The sequence below is a fragment of the Balaenoptera ricei genome, chromosome 9, assembly GCF_028023285.1.
Source record: "Balaenoptera ricei isolate mBalRic1 chromosome 9, mBalRic1.hap2, whole genome shotgun sequence".
In the NCBI taxonomy this organism is placed as follows: domain Eukaryota; kingdom Metazoa; phylum Chordata; class Mammalia; order Artiodactyla; family Balaenopteridae; genus Balaenoptera; species Balaenoptera ricei.
In genome coordinates this window covers 61,109,680-61,132,073 of record NC_082647.1, presented here as the reverse complement: position 1 = coordinate 61,132,073, position 22,394 = coordinate 61,109,680, and the positions used below count along the sequence as shown (strand labels likewise).

Sequence of the window (22,394 nt, the reverse complement as noted above, 5' to 3'; positions counted from 1 at the left end):
GGGAGAGGACCCAGAATTACTGATGCTGGGTGTGGGGAGAGGGAGTAATTTTAAGGAAGAAAATTGACTAACTTAGAATTGTACTTCATCCTTCCACCTTGGCCCTTTACTGATATACCTTCCCTGCAGAGGTATGCTAAGTAACATGCTCAGAGCTCCTTGAAGCGCAACAAATACAGTGAAACCAAAAGCTGATTGTGTCCATCAACCAGTCATTCACAGAGCACCTTCAGACCTGGGAGTTCAGGTCTCTACCTCCTTTGTTCCTTTTAAAGAGCTTACATCTTTTCCATCTCTATGAGAAGAGGAGACGATTTACTGTTATGATATTTGCTTATCATTAAAACATGAACTGTGCCTTCCTAAAGACAGTTAATGGTGTGTGTGTGTGTGTGTGTGTGTGTGTGTGTGTGTGTGTGTGTGTGTGTAATGGCCTTGCATCGCTGAAGTCTGACTTGGGGTAGGCCCCAGTTTCCTTCCCTTGCCTCCTGCCATTCACTCATGTGTCACTTGAGATCTGCCAGAGCCCCTCTCTAATGGTTCCCAGGGCTGTGCTTAGTTAGGGCCATGCAGCCAGGGCAGGCTTTTTCCATGGGGGCTCATTGCTAGTACTCCCTTCTCTTACAGCTCTGTGAAAGTATGACTTTAGTGTTTCTGGTTCCCATTCTTTGGAAACCATTGTGAAGGGCTTTCATCATAGTACTCAGTACTGGGCCACACAACTTGGCATTGCATTCTGTCCCTGAATCAAGTGTATGTGTGGTGGTGTATTTTTTCAAATAGGTCATTAACCAAAAGACTCTGTAGCTCCCATCATAGTGCTATCTTGGGCAGAATATCACCTTGGTCTGTGTTTATTTGTAAACAGCCTCAGGCCCTGAAGTAAAAGAAAGATTTGTACCCATTAGATGTGCAGGATAAGACCCACATATCTCCCTAATTTACCCTGGAAAGAGATCTTGGTACAATTTTCTGTACAGACGACAATCTCTGCTCTTGAACAGATTGTTTCTTAGACTGCTTTCCTACAAATCAATGTGTATCTCTGAAAAGAATTCATTGCTGTTTTCCTAATGAAAGGGGAGCAAAAAAAAAAAAGAAAAAAAGAAAGAAAGAAAGAAAGAAAAAAACGATGCCAAATCATTATAAAAGGTAACTCCTTTACGATAAAATCTTTAGAAAAGCCCTAAAGGTGGGAAGAGGTGAATCAGCTGGTCTCTAATTCATACAAGGTGGAGGGGGGGGAGACATGCAAATGTTATTAGGATACTAGACAGAAATATAAACGATCTCATTAATACTCAAAGGGATAAATATAAACATCAAATTCCAATTGTGGATAACCTAAAATTATAACTAAATTGTACATAGCCAATATTTTCAGGAAGAGGATCTTTTCTGTCTCTGTGATTAGAAACAAAAGAAAAAATTTTTGATGAAAATAAAATTGATCATATTATGACTACATTGTTAAGGATGCAGTAGATCTACAAATATTTACTTCTCCCAGTGCCTTTTTAAATTCTGAATTTGAGACTCACAATATTAACTTTGACTCTACACACGTCCTTCCTATGAGGAGCTTCACACATTTGGGGGGTATTAGCCCATCGTGGGAGTGAAGAATAGAGAGGGAATTCTGTGTAAATTTTCAGGTGAGATGCAGTGGGGTGTTTATAACTCACCTCAGCAATCATCTGGGTTAGGAACAGAATTGCACCTAGGAACGTCCAGTCCAGGGCATTAGTCACTGGTCAAAGAAGAGGTGAGCAGTAAATCAGTGCAGCAAGTTCCATGAGGAAGACGGACAGGAAAGGTGACCAGCCTGTGACCATGCTACCCCACTCAGATCTGTATTGTCAATTATGGCTTCCTGCTGGGCACGTGAGCGGCGTCTAATTGCACCCAGTATTAATGGAGTGTACATGCTCTGCTCATCACTGGGAGATTACCGGATTACCCGGGATTAAAAAAAGGGAAGGTTGTCAGATCAGCTGACACCAGGTCCCATTTAGGCTTTAAAACTGTAACAACTTCTCGGATTTTAAACAAGCCTATCAGCAACTTCTCTTTTTCAAGGCTAAAGCCACCTTTCAAGGGCTTCTCAGAATTGGAAGGCAATGAATTTACAAGTGTTCCTGAGTCCATAATGGGTAGGTATCCAAGTTTCAGTTTCCTCGTCTAAAAATCAGGATAATAAAATCTATTACTTCTTAAGGCTGCTGAAAGATTAAATCAGACAAACTAAGTAAAACTCATAGTACCGCCTAGAATATAGTGAACCCTCAATAAAAATGAATAATTATCATACACCAACAATCTTTGGTGCTTTTTACACATTATTTCCTTTTTCTGGAAATATAAGTGTTTTCTAAGAAATAGAACTTGGTCTCATTTAACTTGTTTCAGACCATGCTATAAACAGATAAATGTATTCATCTATCCATCCACCCATGCATGCAGCAAATATTTACTGAGTCTCACTTACTTTTATTTGTGCCAGGCAAAGAGGAGAGACAAGGTCCCTGCTCCCATAGAGTGTAAACTCTTGTGGAAGAGATAAGACTAAACAACAACCAAAGATATATACTGTGTAAAATATTAGGCAATAATAAATAGTAGGAGGAAAAAAGGTGAGAGGATGGAGAATGATCAGCAGAGATGGCAGCTGTCTTTGATGCAGTGGTCAGTGAAAGCCTCTGTGGAGGTGACATCTAAGTTAAGGCAGGAATAAATGGAGAGAAATGAGGTATTTGATGATCTGGGTAACAGTATTCAAGACCAAGGGTACAGGAAGAGCAAAGGGGTAGGAAGGAGATTGGCGTTTTCAAGGCAAAACAAGAGAGCCTCAAGGTCTTACTTCACTTCTTCTGCTATAGCAGCCTCCTGGCTGGTGTCCCTGCTTTGGCTCCTACTGCAGTCAATTCCCCAAGCAGCAACCAGAGTGCTTTTTAAAAGAAACTTAAATCGAATCATGTTATTTCCCAGATCACAACTCCATAGTTTCCAGTTTTGAGTGGTTTCCCATCTCACTCAGAAAAAAATCCAAACTCCTCATGTGGCTTTCAAGGGCCATCCAAGACCAGCTGGTCCTGCCAATCTTCTCTAGCACCATGCTCATCTAGTTTCCTCCTCTCCAGGAGGGAGGGAATGAGGTCAGCATGGTAAGATACCACTTAGGAGCTGTTGTAGTCAAGGTGAGGATTGAAGGACTGAGTGGCAGTGTTGCGGCGGGGGGCGGGGGTGCAAAGCATTTAGATTGGGGATATATCTGAGAGAAATGCTGATGGGACTTGCTGAAGGATTGGCTGTGGGCTCTGGCTTTATAGCTCCTTGGTTTCTTCAAGTTGTGAAGTGTTTTTAACGGCTGCTCCTAGTTTGGGCTTCCTGTTTCCCTGGAGGGATTATTCTTCTGTAGCAAACTAAAAGGCTACACATGGAAAACTTGATTTTTTAAATGATCAAACTTCCCCCCCAGGAAATTTCATCTCTGCATGACCCCAGAATTGAAGCCAATTCTTCAGAATTGTAGTGAAACCTCAGCAGTGTGGGTGGATGTTCTATGGGTGGATTATTCAGGGCCTTGAAGAAGGGGTGGAAAGGGAAAAGAGATGAAAATCAAATCATACCTATCAGCATTATTTATATGCTGATACAATTTTCATGGAAACATATATTGACAGTATTGGCTAAAAATGAGTTTTGAATTATCTGTACGTCTCTATTATTTTTACTATGGAACTTATTTTACAAGGTTGAAAATATTAAATGTATGAGAATGTATTTTGTAAAAAGCAATATCCTAGTCCTGTCAAGACCCTGTGTAATCTGGTTGCCATTGCCTCTTTCACTTTGTTCCATTCATATTCTTCTCTCACCTGGTTCCAGTCTTGCTCAACTGTCACTCCCTCAGTGAGCTGTACTCTGACCATTCTATTTAAATTGCACCCAGCTCCCCAGCCCCATCCTATTCCCTCGCTCCTGATCCCCCTTACCCAGTTCTATGAATTCTACAGTGTGTATTCTTACCTACTATATAATTTACTTTTGCATTTTGTTTGTTTATTGTTTGTCTCACTAGGATGAAGCTCCTAGAGGGCAAAGTTTTTTAACCTATTTTGCTCACTGAATAGATCAAGCACCTAGAACAGTGCCTGGCACATACGAGCTTCTCAGTGAATGTTTGTTGAATGGATGAATGAATGAATGAATGTTTAGTTTTGTATTAACATGTTGGGGTAAGGAGCAGAATGAAAGAAATTGTAGGATGAGGACCTAAGCTATACATGCCTACCACAAATTCAGACATAACTTCCCATGAGTAGTATTCCTAACATCCAAAAAAAAAAAAAAAAAAAGCCTAGTGAGGAGTGAGGAAGAGAAATGACTGGACAGAGCTACCCAGCTGATCCTCAGCTTCCTGGCCTTAAAGCCCTAGGGGCTAAGTATCACCCTCAAGCCCTGCTCCAGTAGGAAGCAGTTACTAAATGAGGAAATAACTCATCCTGAGGAGGAATTTCTAAAATAAGGGCATCAAAAGAAGTTGGTACCCTCATTGCATCTGATCCCTCCCCCTTTGGACCAGGGCCAGAGTTCTCAGGAGATGGGGCTGGAAAAATAGCGGGGCTAATAAAAAGGTAAGTCACAAGGCAGCACTGTTTTGCGGCCTAGTAGCAGCGTGTGATGGCTGTGGGGGGAGCATATTTCCCTACACACCCACTTCAGTTTGGAAACTATTGGCATGTCATGGGAAAATGGCCTCATAGGACAGGAGTAGAGAAGTTGCTCCAAGAATTTCATGCATGGTCTACTGGTAGCTGGGTCTTGATTGCAGGAGATTTGTGAAATTGCACAATGATTTCCCCCTGGGACCACAGATCACAGTGTGGGGTCAGGAGGATTGCTAGGAGTGGAGGGATTTAGAAGAAAGCATTCTCCAGCCACCTAACTAGGGTGGGGGAAGGCCCAAGAACGGGTCTATAATTTCTGTTGCTGGGGTCTTGCTATACCAAGACTGGTGTGCTTGAGGAATTTCCCATTTGGTCATGCTTATTGCTGGTGTCACTGTCAGAATGGGGCAATAGAGGGATTTTCAAGTCAAGGAGAGTCTTTCTAGGATCTACACCATGTAGCCCTGGTTTGGTATTAATATGCAGCAGTGGAAGAAATGAGCCCCAGCACTGAGAGGTATGACTAGTGTTCCTGGTCACTCTGCCAGAAAAATCATCCAAAATCCCCGTGGACTTGAGAATTTTGGGAAGGAGGCAAGGACAGGATCCAGGATCCTGTCAGTCCTGGTCAGTGTCATAGGCTCTGGGCTCAGGGTGGCATGGTGAAGACCTTCCTACTGGATTGTGGAAATCACATTTGCAAAATGAAGTTGGCAGCATCAAAGTGAAGAAGTAAGAACTAAGAAGCCCATTTCTCTGCCATAGACATACGAACTGACAGCACAAGAAACTGCTGAGTTTCCTTGGAGGCATCATGGTCCCAGAGTTGTACAACTTCGTGAAGAATGATGTCAGGAAAGAAAGATGTGATACTGCAGAAGGATCTTGTTCAAAGTCACAGGAAGCAAATTCTTTACATTAGAAAGTACTGGCCATTTGATGGATATAAACTTTGTGAGGTTCCATAATTTCCTATTTTTTTTATTGTCCCAGGGCACCCTAAATTGTTTTGGAACAACACAAGGTATAAATAAGCACATGAGTAAAAATACACATTTCCTTTTTGTTTCCTCTCTTGGCAGCAGCAGGCATGCCTGACTTACTGCCAAGTGGCACCAGGGGAAGGAGACACACACTGAGTGGGGTTTCCTTTTAGAGTTTGAAACCATAAGTTTGACCTGTGGGCAGTAGTTCCTAACTTTGGCAGATCTTCTGGATTACTCTGGGGAGAGCTTTGAAAATTATAATCACTGTGATCCACCCCAGACTTGCCTGGAGGGTGGGGCACAGGCGTCTGTATTTTCACAAGCTTCCCAAGTGACTCTTGGGGAATTCCAAGGGTCCAGTGTCTAGAGGTTCCATGGAAGGGAAAGCCAGCTTAAGGGACCTCTCTGAGATGCTAAGAGATGCCTCTGTGGGATGTGGGGGGTGTGTGTGTGTGTGTGTGTGTGTGTGTGTGTGTGTGTGCATGTGTTTAGAGAGATGGAAAGGAGAGGAATAAAAAGTAGATAGTTATGTCTCGAGATGAATAAAAGGAGGATAAAACTTCACAGTAGTTCCTGCAGAACAGTCACCATTTCAGAAATCCTTTGATTCTGGACCTTATTCGAGAAAAAGGAAAGGAAAGCAGACTCACTGAATGCTTGCTATGCATTTGACCCTGTGCTAAGTGTATGAGTTCATTCATTTATTCATTCACAACCACGAAGTGCATCTCACATGCCAAGCACTGTGCTAGGTGTCGGGATTACAAAGACAAAAAAGACTACCCAGAGAAATATGTGCTATAATTGAGGGGAGAATAGGGTGCTTTGGGAGACTTTGGGAAGGGCTTTCAACCCATACTGGATGGGGTAGGGGATGAGTCAGGGAAGGTTTTCAAGAAGAAGTGGCACTTAAACAAAATCTTAGATAATTCTAATTCTAATATTAACTACTGTAAATAGTCCAGTATGGTTGGAACAGAGAGAGTTATGGGAGGGATAAGAAGGGAGAGGGATAGGGGATGATAGAGCCAGAGGTGAGACTGGAGAGGTAGATGTACTGGAGCCAGGTGATGAGTTGCTTGACTTTATCCTGAGTGCAGTGGGCGATACTGAAGGAGTCAGGGTGGGCGACAACAGGATCACATTTGTGGCTGAGAAAGAACAATATGGTGGCAGCACAGAGAATGCATTAGGAAGGGGGTGAGACTCGAGATGGGAGCCTAATGGCCTGGGATGAAACAATGGGAGTGAGAGTGGAGAGGAAGGGATTGACAGGACTGGAGAGAGAGGGACGAGTCAAGGATGGTGCCCAAGTTTCTTTTTTAGCAACTGATTGGCTCATGGTGCCACTTACCATTCACTATTTGCTTTAACATAGTTCTTCGGTTTGCCTTCATAATTATCTTATGTCATTTTTAACAGATCAAGATAGAAAAGCTCTGAAAAAACAAACAGAAAAACGGAGGAAAGCTCAAGGTCTCCAGCGTGTAAGCTGAGAGCTGGGATCCAATTTCAGGTCGGCCTCGGTTCTGAGACCATGCTTCCAATGCCCCAGGCACATGAAAAACTTAATAAGGCTAAAAAAAGAATATGGCGGGCTTCCCTGGTGGCGCAGTGGTTGAGAATCTGCCTGCTAATGCAGGGGACATGGGTTCGAGCCCTGGTCTGGGAAGATCCCACATGCCGCGGAGCAACTAGGCCCGTGAGCCACAACTACTGAGCCTGCGCGTCTGGAGCCTGTGCTCCGTAACAAGAGAGGCCGCGATAGTGAGAGGCCCGCGCACCACGATGAAGAGCGGCCCCCGCTTGCCACAACTAGAGAAAGCCCTTGCACAGAAACAAAGACCCAACACAGCCAAAAATAAAAAATAAAAATAAAAAAAAAGAGTATTTTCTCATAAAAAAAAAAAAGAATATGGCTTTGAGTAGGCTACATTCACAATAGAGACAACATGAGCTAAGATCTGAAAAGCAGAATCCCCACACCTGAAATTTATTCTTTACTGCAGTTAGCATGGTGAGATATGACCTCCTTTTGACAAGGTCGTCAATGTTCTCTCTCCAATGCTATGCAGCCTCTTTATACCTCACTGATGGCAAATAGGACTGAATCAAGATTTTAAAGAGGGAAAAAAATTGCTGTTAAAAATGTCCTTACAAAAAAAAAGTGACATGGCACATCTTAACCTTTGTCTCACAGATTTGCTTACACCACCTCTGAAAGTAATTTGTTTAAAAACAGTTATCTTGCTGGAGGAGTTTAATAAAAATTTAAAAGTTTTTGGGTGGAAAATACATCTTTACCCAGAATCTTGTATGGTAGTAATGTGACACAATGCTTTAAAGAGAGTACATTTTGGGGACTTCCCTGGTGGTGCAGTGGTTAAGAATCCGCCTGGCAATGCAGGGCACATGGGTTCGAGCCCTGGTCCGGGAAGATCCCGCATGCCGTGGAGCAACTAAGCCCATGTGCCACAACTACTGAGCCTGTGCTCTAGAGCCCACGAGCCACAACTACTGAAGCCTGCGTGCCTACAGCCCGGGCTCCGCAACAAGAGAAGCCACCACAATGAGAAGCCTGTGCACCCCTACGAAGAGTAGCACCTGCCAGCGGCAACTAGAGAAAACCCGTGCGCAGCAACGAAGACCCCATGCAGCCAAAAATAAATAAGTAAATAAATAAATTAATTAAAAAAAAAAAGAGAGAGAGTACATTTTGTATTTAGGCTCTCTGGGCCAAAGGGTTATACAGAAGTCCTCTGATATCAGGCCACTGACAGAAATGCAACATTCAAACCCACCTGGGCAATATATGCGTCATTCCTGCAGCCATTAGGTACATATCAGTCTGACTTTGAACTTCTGCTGTTTCTTTGGCTGGAACTGAATTTAGCCTGCATGTCTAATATCTTTGAAATTATCTTTTCCTTTCAGTTTGGATGGAAGCAGCTTCCTCATTAGTGGAATAGGAAACTATTTATAGGAACAGAAAATATATAGGAATATTTGTAATATTTCTAGAATACACTTTTTCATGCTTTGAGTTGGCTGCATATTAAAGATAGGTTTGATTTAGATTTGCCTCCTATATCTTTCCCTCAATGCTTATTTTTATCCAACTTGTCTCCCTAAATATACTTTTCCTCTCTCACTCAAAAACAAATACACCCCAGTCAGGAGTTACATTTGTTGGCTTGAACATTTTGTTGGTTTGTCACTCCCTTTCTTGGGCTTCTACCTGTTGGGGCTTGTGCCGGGGCTCCCAACACTTTAGTTTCCACATCTGTTGGATTGCCTTCACTCACCTTGAGAGATCACTGTGAGGCAATATAGCTCATAAATGTCATCATAAACTGCTCTGCAAAAATATGTCTCAACATCTGTGATGCCAGATTCAAAAGAGCTCAATTGTGTGTGTCTGGTCAAAAAAAAAAACAAAACAAAACAAGGTGGCCTTCTGATGCTGAACAGCAAGGTGAGGGGCTGGCAATCCTCATGTTTCTTATGGGCCTGGACTGCATTTTCTTCAGCTGTCCTTGCTAGCAGTGAAGTGCTCTAGCATTCTTTCCCATTAATAGCAGCCAGCAGGCTTACAGGTCAATTATTTTTCTTTTACTTAGAAGGGCCTTCTTTCCCTAGTTTTTAAGAGCAGGGATTTTGAGACAATAACCCCACCGTTCCACAGCAGGTCACATAAATGTCTAGGCGCCACCCTCCCCCCATGGGCAGTCGGCCCATTTATGCAAGAGAACAATAAGGAGATGGTTCCTTGGCTTCTGCTTCTTTGGCAATGGAGGAGAAGGAGGTGGCTGAAGCTAGACACGTTGTACATGCCCAAGCCTTTTACAAAGTCTCACCCTATTGAGCAACAAGAAGGCGACTGTCTCCATGTTAATACCACCAATGACAGTGTTAAAACTGGACTGGCTAGGTTTTTTCATTGAAATCCTGGCTTAAAGGGTGTGTCCATGTGCCTGCAAAACATAAACGGAAAGAACCAAAAGGGAAGAGAAGCAAAGTGAAATGACTCCTTTCTTGGCAAGGAAAAAAAGATTCCATTTTAGAATAAAGGCAATTACCACTATAGCTGAACAAACAGCTAGTTTAAAGACAATAACCAATCACTTAAATAGAGAGGTCTTTACGTCTGTGAAACTCAGTCACCTATAAACTGAACTATCTAGGTAACTGTTAATTTATCATTCAGGCCAAATGTGTTTTCTGCCATCATTTTCAAATTCTTGTGCTGAGCTAGGACCGTGCCACACCTATTATTGCAGGTACTCTTCTGCCTCTTTGCCTTTGTGCCTGCTGTTCTCTCTGCCTGAAACGCCCTTCCAGTCTTTTTACACTTGGGGAATGCATATTCACTTTCTAAATTCTGTCTCAAAGATCTTCTCCACCTTTTCTGTGCCCCAGACAGAACTGGTTGCTCCTGAGGGGCTCTGTTCAAATTATACCACAGGACTATGGTTTTCTTGAATTTGAAGGTTGTTTCTTGTTCATTTCTGTATTCTTGGTGCTCTGTACAATTCTACACACTATGCATAATTAACTTTGTCTGCTCTAACCATAGGGAAGAAGCCTGTTAGTTATCCAGACTTCAGTTAATGATGATATTTGTTAAGATGGGATCTGATTTCTGACACATGTTCTGGATTTTTGGCTTCATACAGTTTTTCCTATTTTCATACAATCTGAGGGTGAATGTGGAGGATCTATATTGCTTTAAGAAAACTTGTACTCCAAGTCAGTAAAATCTTCCTTTTGAGTAGAATCTAGGACTTTGGCATTTTGCCATGTAGGTGAAGGGAGAGAGGTTCAAACATGACTGAGAAAGCCAGTGTAGGTTGAAAAAAAAGGAGGAGTGATATGAAAAAGGCAAACTTTGTCTTCAGTACAAAATGATGTTTCTTAAAATTGGGTGTGTCAAACCAAAGCTACCTTCAGGCAGGTTTTACTTGCATAACCTGCATATATTCAGAATCTAGAGTTTTGACTGACCTTAGTTTCAAAGGCAGGATTTTTATGTGAATAAATTCTTTCATCCATTTATTAGATCAATCATCAGTTTTCTTAAGACTCCAGGCACATTTATCTCTCTGCATTCTTTCACCTATAATAGAAGAAAGCCAGAGCTCTGAATTCATTTAGTTCCTCTCAGTGCTTTACATTTAAAAAAACATTTTCTTAAAATTAAATAAAATGAATCCACTTAATTTTTAGGAAAATTTAAAATGTAAATCAGCAGAACACACACAATTACCCATAATACTGATACCTGGAGATAACCACTGCTAACATATTTATTAGCTCATTCATTCAACAAACGTTTCTTGGTATATAAACTTACTTCCAGAGGTATCTGTTGCATCTATATACCCATAACCACACTTTTTCTTTACAGAAATGGGATCATAATATCCTTATTGTACTATTAGTATTTAATGTATTATTTGCACACTTCTCTCCCAGGTGTTCTGTTTTATGGATTACCATGATTCATTTAACCAGTTTATTATTATTAGGTATTAAGGCTGTTTCTAAAGTCTTGGTATTATAAACAGGGCCGTAAGGAACATTCTGTAGATACTTCTTTGTCTTCTTGTCCAATTGTTTCCTTAGGAAAATTTTTAAATAAAAAATTCTGGGAAAAAAGGAATGCAATTTTTAAAGATTTTGATGTATTAGGCTAATTTTGCTCAGAAACATGGTATCACTCTTTTTTTAAATTGAATTATAATTGCCCTACAATATTATATTAGTTTCCAGTGTATGACACTGATTCAATATTTTTTTTTAATTTTTTTATTTTTTATTTTATTTTAAAAAAATTTATCTATTTATTTATTTATTTTTGGCTGCGTTGGGTCTTCGTTTCTGTGCGAAGGCTTTCTCTAGTTGTGGCAAGCGGGGGTCACTCTCCATCGCGGTGCGCGGGCCTTTCACTGTCGTGGCCTCTCTTGTTGCGGAGCACAGGCTCCAGACGCACAGGCTCAGTAGTTGTGGCTCACGGGCCCAGTTGCTCCGCGGCATGTGGGATCTTCCCAGACCAGGGCTCGAACCCGTGTCCCCTGCACTGGCAGGCAGACTCTCAACCACTGCGCCACCAGGGAAGCCCTGATTCAATATTTTTATACATTATGAAATGATCAACATGATAAGTCTAGTTACCATCTGTCACCATACAGAGTTATTACAATACTATTGACTGTATTCGCTATACTGTACATGACATCCCCGTGACTTATTTACCTTACAGCTAGAAGTTTGTACCTCTTAATCCACTTCACCAGTTTTGCCCAACTCCCCATCCACTGGCAACCACCAGTTTGTTCTCTGTTATCTATGAATCTGTTTTGTTTCATTTGTTTTGTCTTTTAGATTCCACACGTAAGTTAAATCATATGGTATTTGTCTTTCTCTGACTTATTTCACTAAGCATAATACCCTCTAGGTCCACCCATGTTGTAGCAAATGGCAAGATTTAATTCATTTTTATGGCTGAGTAATATATATATATTTATATTATTTATATAATATATAATAATATATAGTATATATTATACTCTATAAATAGTATAGTATGTATAGTATATAGAATACTATATATATAGTAATATATATATATATATATATATATATATAAACATCTTTCTTATCCATTCATCTATCGATGGGCACTTAGGCTGCTTCCATATCTTGGCTATTGTAAATAGTGCTTCAATGAACACAGGAGTACATATATCTTTTTGAATTAGTATTTCCGTTTTCTTCAGATAAATACCCAGAAGTGGAATCGCTGGACCATATGGTAGTTCTATTTTTTTAATTTTTGAGAAAGCTCCGTACTGTTTTCCATTGTGGCTATACCAATTTACATTCCCACCAATAGTATATAAGGGTCCCCTTTTCTCCATATCCTCACCAACACTTATTTTTTGTCTTTTTGATAATAGCTATTCTAACAGGTGTAAGGTGGTATCTCACCATGATTTTGATTTATATTTCCCTGATGATCAGTGATGTTGAACATCTTTTTATGTGTCCGTTGGTTATCTGTATGTCTTCTTTAAAAATGTCTATTCAGATACTCTGCCCATTTTTAACTGGGTTGTTTGGGTTTTTTTTGATATTGAGTTGTATAAGTTCTTCATATATTTTGGATATCCACCCCTTATTGGATATATAGTTTGCAAATATTTTCTCCCATTCAGTAGGTTGCTTTTTCATTTTGTTGCTGGTTTCCTTCACTGTGCAAAAAGCTTTTTAGTGTGATGTAGCCCCACTTGTTTACTTTTGCTTTTGTTGCCCCCCCAAAAATTGCTAAGATCAATCAATGGATAGATCATCCGGAAAGAAGCAAAAAGGAAACACTGGCCTTCAATGACACATTATACTAATGAGCTCAATAGATACATACAGAACATTTCATCAAACTACAACAGAATACACATTCTTTTCAAGTGCACATGGAACATTTTCCAGGATAGATCACATGTGAAGGCCACAGAACAAGTCTCAACAAATTTAAGAAGATTGAAATAATATCAAGTATCTTTTCTGACTACAATGGTATAGAACTAGAAATAAATTACAGGGACAAAATTGGAAAAAATACAAATATGTGGAGGCTAAACAACAAGCAACTAAACAATCAATGCGTAAATGAAGAAATGAAAAAGGAAATTTAAAAAATCCTTGTATTATGTGTTAGAGTGCCTGTTTTTCCCATACCTTTACCAATATGGAGTATTATCATATTTAAAACTTTACTAATCTGATATGTTAAAAAATAGTATATTGTTTTAGCTTTTATTAACTCCTTAGTTGTGTTGAACATGTCTTTGTTGTACATTTGTGTTTCTTCCTTCACAAACTGCCTGTATATTTTTTGCCTTCTCTTTAAAATTAAAGTTATTGCTTTTTCTTACTGATTTGTAAAAACTCATTATATATTAAAGATATTAACCTCATTACATAGTAAAGCTATTCCTGAAATATTAACCTGTTCTTTTGTTTATTGTTTTTTAGTCTTTTATTACTCATTAGAGAACTTTCATGAAAAATAAAGGGAATTCATAATCTTGCTCTTAATGTGGATTTGTTTTTTTTTTTTTAAACATCTTCATTGAAGTATAATTGCTTTACAATGGTGTGTTAGTTTCTGCTTTATAACAAAGTGAATCAGTTATACATATACATATGTTCCCATATCTCTTCCCTCTTGCATCTCCCTCCCTCCCACCCTCCCCATCCCACCCCTCTAGGTGGTCACAAAGCACCGAGCTGATCTCCCTGTGCTATGCGGCTGCTTCCCACTAGCTATCTATTTTACATTTGGTAGTGTATATATATGTCCATGACACTCTCTCACCCTGTCACATCTCACCCCTCCCCCTCCCCATATCCTCAAGTCCATTCGCTAGTAGGTCTGTGTCTTTATTCCCATCTTGCCACTAGGTTCTTCATGGCCTTTTTTTTTTTTTTTTTTTTTTTCCTTAGATGTGGATTAGTTTTTTTTCTGAAGGCCTCTGCTCTGTTATTCTTCTCAAGATTTGTAAAATTGTGAGCCAGAAGAGTGATTGATCAAACTGAATATCTAGATATGGAATCTAAAAAGCAATATACCTAAGCTTCTTTTCTAACTAAATGGTTTATTTTCATTTCTGTACCCTACTTTTGGCACCATGTGTCATCATGTGAAGATAATTTTATAAAATATAAATGTTTATATGCCAAGGGAATATTCTTATAGTTCCACAGTTTGTTGGATTAGATTGTAATCTTTGGGATTCAGGAATGAAAGATCAAAATTCCCAGGAATTGTCAGGAATTCCTGAAAGCATAAGTTGTTTTTGTCTTTAAAATACTTCCCACATTTTTTGTATTCTTTACTCACAATATTATGGATATCTAAAAAATTTATTTTACAGGCATAACTCAGAGATACGGTGGGTTCAGTTCCAGACCACCGCAATGAAGGGAATAGCACAATAAAGCGAGCCACATGAATTTTTTGGTTTCCCAGTACATATAAAAGTTATGTTTACACTATACTGTAGTCTATTAAGTGTGCAAAAGCTTATGTCTAAAAAACAATATACATACCTTAATTCAAAAATACTCTATTAATAAAAAATGCTAACCATCATCTAAATCTTCAGTGAGTCATAATACTTTTGCAATAGTAACATCAAAGATCACTCGTCACAGATCACCATAACAAATATAATAATAATGTAAAGTCTGAAATATTGTGAGATTAGCAAAATATGACACAGAGGCAGGAAGCGAGCAAATGCTGTTGGAAAAATGACGCTGGTAGACTTGCTCCATGCAGGGTTGCCAGAAACCTTCAATTTGTAAAACGTGCAGTATCTGAGAAGCTCAATAAAGCAAAGCACAATAAGTTATGCCCGTAATGAGTAAGAAATATCAAGTTTGGAAGTATTTACAAAGAACTTATTTGGTCTATAGCAAATATTCAAATGCTGTAAAATGCCAGCAAACACTATTGGGTAGTATTCAAACAACATAACACTCAAATCTCTCAACACTATGCAGAACCATGTCTCTAAATTGCCAATTTAAAAACTCATATTGCTTCCCAAACTTGTTATTTCTTGGGATACCACTCATAGGATTTGTTTAAAGTATTCTGTGTACATAAATGTACTAACATTTATTTTATTTGCAAGCATGACTCACTGTTAGCACCAGCCAGCACTGTAAATGTTCACTTATAACATAGCAACAGCTACAAGCCAAACTGACCGATTAGATTGTGAACTCTTCTTCCCTCTGTGTTCCTGTTCCCGTTCCCTGAGATTCTGGTCAACCTTAACCTTCGACTGTTTGTATTCACATTCCCTGCTCCTGCTTTTGACCTGATGTCAGTGGAGCTCTTCAAATCAGTAACATCTTTATATTGACAGCTACATTTTAGTTCTTGCAGGAGAATCAGAATAATTTTTCCAGTTTTCCTAATTTCTTATCAGATTTTCCTGGAGATTTAGGAAAACACATCAATAGCCCAAGAACTACTAGGAAGGAATTCCCACATGGATGTGCGACCCAAGCCTGACCCCTCCAGGACCGACCAGGGCTGCTCCTTGTGGGCCCAGGCTGGGTGGAAGGCAGTGACATGACGGGGCCCCACAGGACTGGGCTTCAGGAACCCTGGGTTTTAATCCTGGTTGATCCATTAACTATAGCTTTGGAACCTGGAGTCAGTTTCCTAACTTCTCAGGGCCTCAACTTGCATCTTTAAAATAAAGCCCTCTCGTTAGTTTAAGAGAAGCTGAAAGTGTATAGGAGAAGAAAAAACGCTTCACATCTGCGAGGCCTTGAGGTCACTGTGAGGGCAGAAGAACAAAGGTGTGTCAGGAAAGTCTCCTAGGTGGGAGAGGGGGTCTCCAAGCCCCTGGAGGAGAGGCTGGTGGCTTGTGTTGGCTCCGCCGTACCTCGCTGGGTGTGCTCCAGCCAACTGTGCAATTGGGAGTGCAGGCTGCAGCCAGCAGCAGACTCCAGCTCACCCAACTGATTAATTTCCAGCTTTCCTTTTCCTTTTCAGACATTTTAGGATCCTCTGTGCTAAATCCAGACCACAAAGAACCCTATCTGTTAGTATATGAAATAATGATAAAATAATAATAAAAATGTCTATCATTAAGACTAAGTTCCGAAGTTAAAACCAGCAACAAGTGTGATTACCTCAAATGTTTCTGTGGATTTGACAAGGTGGGGTGGTATGGGGAGCAGTGTGTTTTTCTTCATAAAGGTAAGGGGTTGGTGCTAAGTATAATTCAGTGAAAATTAATAATAAACATGTCAATTTGTTTCTGGGAGCAACAAGTGTTGTTTAATGTAATTAGGTACTGTTTGCTAATTCTAGGTTTGTCAACTTAACTTGTTTTGAGTAGGAGGAGTCCTGAGCAGTGCAGGAGGAGCTAGATTAGAAAAATATCTTGGGAAAGAGCTATCTAGTTATGCCACATTTAAATGTTTAAATTGCTATAAAACATTTACCATCCACAGAGGAATTAAAACTTCCTGGTGAACAGTCTCAATTTCACATACATATTACTAAAGTGGATTACACAAAATACACACACACGCCCACACACACACACATGCACACCCTACATTCCCCATCTAGCCTACTCTTTCTCAGCCTTCCAGTCTCTGAAGCCTGCCTAGAGCCCCCAGGTTCACATCAGGCACCTCCTGGGTATTCCCTCAACACCTTGTCCTTTGTCCAACAGAGCGTGAATCCCAAAAGGCTGCGTGTTCTCTGAGAGCACAGACCCCACGCTGTCCATTTCACAGCTGTATTCTTACCATTACACACAGAGACTGACATAGAGAGTGAACTCAATACATATTTACTGTGGGTCAGATGCTGAGCCAGACATATCACATACAAAATCTTATCCAATCCTCTCAACAACTTTATAGGATAGAGATTATCATTACAATTTCTCAATGAAGAAACTGAGGTCTAGAGAGACTAAGTAATTCATTGATGATAACAGGGCTAGTAAGTCCCAGAGAACTGATTTTTGAATATGGTTCATTGGACATATGACTGTATTTGCTGTACTGATTCAAAGACATGAAGGACATATTCACTGGCCTTGAAGAGCTTACTCCTGAGTAAGAGTTCTGTGTACATATTCTGTCATAGTTAATAATTCTTGAGACTAAAATAAAACATCTGATGTGTTCTTGAGAGATTTTTAAAGAGGCACTCATTAGGAACATTTTGCACAATAAATTTTTTTCCATAGGTTTCCTATAGGTGGGGTAACTATTGCCTTTGTAATTTTGTTATAAATTTTTCAAGAGGATACCACATATTTGGGCTTGGACATATATTGACTGATTCTTCATAGCTCATTGACATTTACTATTCTTTCTTAAAATCCGATTTTGATTTTATCAAAATCTGCTCCAACCAACTTAAATGAAAAAGCACAGGATAATCAAGTTATCTAGTTAAACAAAAGAGCACAAGTTAATAATCACATTCATAGTTGGATATTTCATGATTACTTTTGCTCGTAGGTGCTGAAAGTAGTTTTTTAAGATGATATGATAAATTTCAGAAGGACGAAATCGATAGCATTTTGCAAAAGAGGTATTTTTTCAAGAGCTAGTTTAGTAAGTGAGGAGGTTTAGGGGCTCAGGAATCAAGACTGAATGGAAGAGGATTTAGAGATAACCCTGTTTCTTGGGGAGAGAACCAAGTCAAGGAAAAGAGTTAAGAGGCCATTCTGGGATGACAATTGGAGATTTTTTTAAAAGGGCAGAAGCGCATGCCTTTCAAAGGACCTGTCTTTTGAACCTGGGGCAGAGCTTCTGACTTTCATAAGCCTTCCTTCATGATGAGTGCTATACACAGCAATTCACCCAGCTGGCTTTGGTCCTAGTTACTGTACCTTGCTTCTTGTAAATCCATGTGGCTTTGGATTAGATTTCCCACTCATGAATTTGCTCTAGAACTCTCAGATTCTAGGCTGTTTGGAGTTGAAGTGTCCTAATGATGTGGCCTGGCACAGTCCATATTCAAGGCTATTTATTTCATTGGATGGTCGATGTTTTATTACCTCATGGTTGACCTCAAGCAGCTGATCCAGGCCTTCCCCTGGGTCAGGTTTTTCCTCTGCTATTTTGTAGCAGATAGCTCTTAGGGATTTCATTCTACCTTGCTGACCACGATGGAACAGTGCAGGTCTGAAGAGGGGTGTCACCATCTAGAATGGAAAGGTTGGAATTCAGAAGTATTTCAAATGAAAAGTTAACAGGATATTGTAACTAATTAGATGTGGGTGGTAAGGAGAAGAATCTTTGTAAAAAAAGGTTTTGAGCTTAAGAGACTGTGAGGAAATGGTGCCACCTATGAGAGAAGTAAGAAGAAGGACTTAGTTTGGGGTACAAGATATTGACCTTGAGACTTCTTGTCAGGTATGTATAGCGGGAATTTGAGGCTTTACATGGAAGCCTGAAATAATCTTTTCTGGAGATAGAGACTGGTGATTGCTGATATTCTACGGCTGGAAGGGATTTCAACTAAAAGAAAGGGGGAGGTGGCTTATGGTGGAACCTTGAGGCGTGCTCACACAATGAGATGCAAAGGAGACAGGAGTCTTTGAAGGAGATTAAGCCAATCTTGTGAGAAAGAAAAGAGCAGAACAAGGTGAGGACTTCGTAAGAGAATCTGAAGGAAAAGGCAGTGTCAAAAAGTAAAGGGCCAAATGTCAAGGACTGCAGAAAGCTTGAGCAGGAATCTAATGATGAGGAAAGCACTGATCAGCTCAGAAGAGCAGTTCCAGGAGAGGGCCACCTTAGTTTATCTTGGTGCCCTGGAGGAATCAGCTCTTCCAGGAGGAGAGGGAGGACAAGAGCTTGGAATGCTATCCCAGGATGAATCTGAAACCAGCATGGGTGGCCATGGAGAGTGAGGTATCATGTGGGTCGAGGAAAATGAAAGCAATACATAGCTAGCCTTGAGACAGAAAGCCCCTAATTCTATAAAGTTAGTATTCTTTAACCACTAAGCCAAATAAAGAGCAAAAAGGTTGGAAGCCAAAAGAGACATTGCAATGGCCTTGTAATATAAAGTTAGCCACACACAGTTATTGTTATAATTTAATCTGTTTATTTTAATCCAACGAATCGACACATTTCCAAGAATAAGCAAAAGCAGTTATACAAATTTGCATAAACTTAAGATCCAGGGCCAGAAAGGCTAGGCCCAAAGATTTCAGTTGGAAAGGATAGGGAATATAAATGTTAATGATGAGTGAAAACTATGTGATCTTAGCCTGAGATGCATTCTTTGGCCTTTTCTGAACTAAGAGTATTGCAGAGATCATGCAACTGCCATGGAAACTGCAGCAGGCACACACAGTAGCATTTGATTAGAAGTCGATATCACATACATGGCTGGTGACAGGCAACAAAATCAGCTGTGTTCATGTTATGACTCGAGTAAGCGTGGGCAGGGATTTGATGGCTATAGAAAAAACACCAGCTCTTTTTCACCATTGGGCAAGTGGAGGTCACACTGTCACTTAACCTCTCCAGGTTAAATTTTCCTTGAAAGAAAAATGAGGAGGTTGGACAGATTATCTCTAGTTCCATTCCAGAAGTAAAATTCTGTGATTTTCTGACTCTAAGATTCATCTTCTTATATCCATTAAAAATTCAACATAAGATGTTTGCTGAGCTCTTGATTAATTTAAGTCTGAGAATAGGATGGACTACAGCAGCTTTTGTAGACAGACAGACATTTACGCAGAACGCTAGTCCTCAAAATTCTTGATTTTGCACCTCTATTGTTAAAAATACTGTTTGAGCACAAACTTCAAATGTATGCATATTTATTTATAGTTACATATATATATATACTTTGGACTTATACATACATTACAAAAGAGACGCAAAAAATGAGAAAAGTATGACATAAGAATAAACATAAATCTAAAGCAAACATCTAAGGATCCTTCCCTACCCTACATCTTAAGGTATTATTTTGTGCACTCCATTGGGCAAGCATGGTCTTTGGAGACCATTTAGAGATAGGTATTTGCCACCTTACACTAAAGACTTAGTAGTGTGGGAAATAACTTTTCCAAGTCAGCAATTATGCTATTTGATAAGAAAGTCTTCCTAAAACCTAAATATATTAAATTAGGAAATAAAAGGAAATTAATGAAACATGGTAATCCCTTGCTTTTCAAAAAGACAAACTCTTCTAGACAGCATATCTGAAAGTAACATGGTGAATCTGATTTTTACCAAGCAAAGTTAGCAACAGAATCTGCATTCAAATGAGGAAAAGCCATATTAATAACGAAAAATCTCCCCAAATCTCATCTACTACACTTGATTGAAAATTATCGAGTAAAGAGGTTTAGTATTATCACATCTGTTGTGTAATAATTATTATTAATGACCAGAGGGGTCATTTCTGTTGGTAGGTCGATCTGCTTCCTAGACATTTCATTTTCCTTGCTAACTTTTGTCAACACTGAGCTTGTTCCGGTGCTGTCAGCCATATCTCTGGTATGAATGTTTACATTTGAGATTTCAGATTATGTAGAACAGAGTCACATTCTACTCTATTATAGATGGGGGCACTTATGGAGTGTAAGCTATCTAAACTGTTAATGACCTTCAAATCCTGTTTCTAATTCTCCTGTCAGAACCAGAGGAGGCAAGAATGATTTTCTCACAAATCAAATACAAAATGTAAATGGTAGAAAGAAGGTTAAGTTTACAGGTCATTTCTTTAAACAAATCTAAATAACTTGACTCAGACAAGAAGAGCTGATTTATATCTACCACAACAAACATAAGACACATATCTGTACCATCTCTTGAATGGCTTTAAGAAGCCATTAAACCTGTTGGCCCTTTACTCTAAAAAACAGTAGTTTAAGACAAGCTCTGTTAAAAATAAATTGCTGTCGTTAGCAAATATTATTCATTAAACAAATAACATTCATTAAAGTAATTGATTCTCTATATTAGGATTCATCCTCAAAGCATGTAACTCACTTGCTGCAAAACAGTATTGACAAGAATGGCTGGGTCTGTTCTGGGACCCAGCATCCTGGGCCAAGGAGATGCAAGGTCAGTTCAGGAACCACATAGGCTCCCAACGGTCAACACTGATGCATTCTGACCTACTCTGACCCATCCTTACCCACTGTGGTCCATCTTTCTTATGGAGAAAATAACATCTTCCATGTTCTATGGCACAGAACTTGAAGGTCTCAGTTGAAGACACGTGCAAGGATGTGGGAAGAATAAAATCTCTTTGGGGAAATGTACTATATACTGTCTTTGGGCATTTGGCATCCATTTATATCTCACTCTCTGTCTCCCTCCCCTATACTGAAGGGCTGAGGATAAAATTTGCATTTTTCAGATTCCTCAGCAGCTAGGATTCTGGATGTATTATGATAGGCGCTTGGAAGAGATTTGGAAAGTAGATGGAAGTTGAAGGCTGTCTTTTTGCAAGAGTGGCAGCTGACATCTAAGCTCTGGACTCTACATTTCTCTTAGTCAGCAGCTTCATGAGTGGGAAGCAGCCATGTTCACTGCAACAGATGTATGAGTAGTAGCAGTAATTTCCTAAAAGCTGGTTCACAGTTGACCATGAAACCAAAACACCCATGGCAATCCCCTGACTTATGCTTTTCTAGCCCTTCCAATTATTGTATGATCATCTGGTTTCCTGTACTAAATCCCTTTCTGCTGGAAATACCTAGAGTGGTTTCTGTTTCCTGCATTAAATACAGAGAGTCAGAAAGACTTTTGACCCTATGCATAGATAACCTCTGAAGGCCACTCTGTGGCTTGGAGTGACTCTCTCTTTAGGCACAAATACAAGCCCATTGGTTTTCAGAGCAAAATGTCAGTTTTGCTACATCAGATCTTTGTTGGGATATTAAAACCTTGAATGCATGTTCTCCAGTACCTACCAAAAGCAAATTTACAAAACATGTATCTGAGAAAGATATGTTAACTCTTCTTTCCTCTGATCTTTTAAGCTTTATTCCTGTAATATAATTTTAATTGAAGTTACTGAAAGTTAAGTAAGAGTTTTTCAAATAACCCTTATGTAAGAATCTGAGTGACCAATTTCTACTAGCATTTATTGCCAGAAAAGCATTTGTTTCTTTTGGTGATCTTCATAATAAGAATGATGTAACCCTCATTTTCT

General features: G+C 39.6%; 1 long non-coding RNA gene across 2 annotated transcripts in view; it reads right to left on the bottom strand.

The window, feature by feature from the left end:
* LOC132372001 (uncharacterized) overlaps positions 1–22,394 on the bottom strand; it is a 246,119-nt gene that overhangs the window by 29,763 nt on the left and 193,962 nt on the right. For both annotated transcript variants that reach the window (XR_009505062.1, XR_009505063.1), the window contains one exon: positions 10,661–10,772. This is a non-coding gene — a long non-coding RNA (uncharacterized LOC132372001). The remainder of the gene's footprint in view (positions 1–10,660; positions 10,773–22,394) is intronic.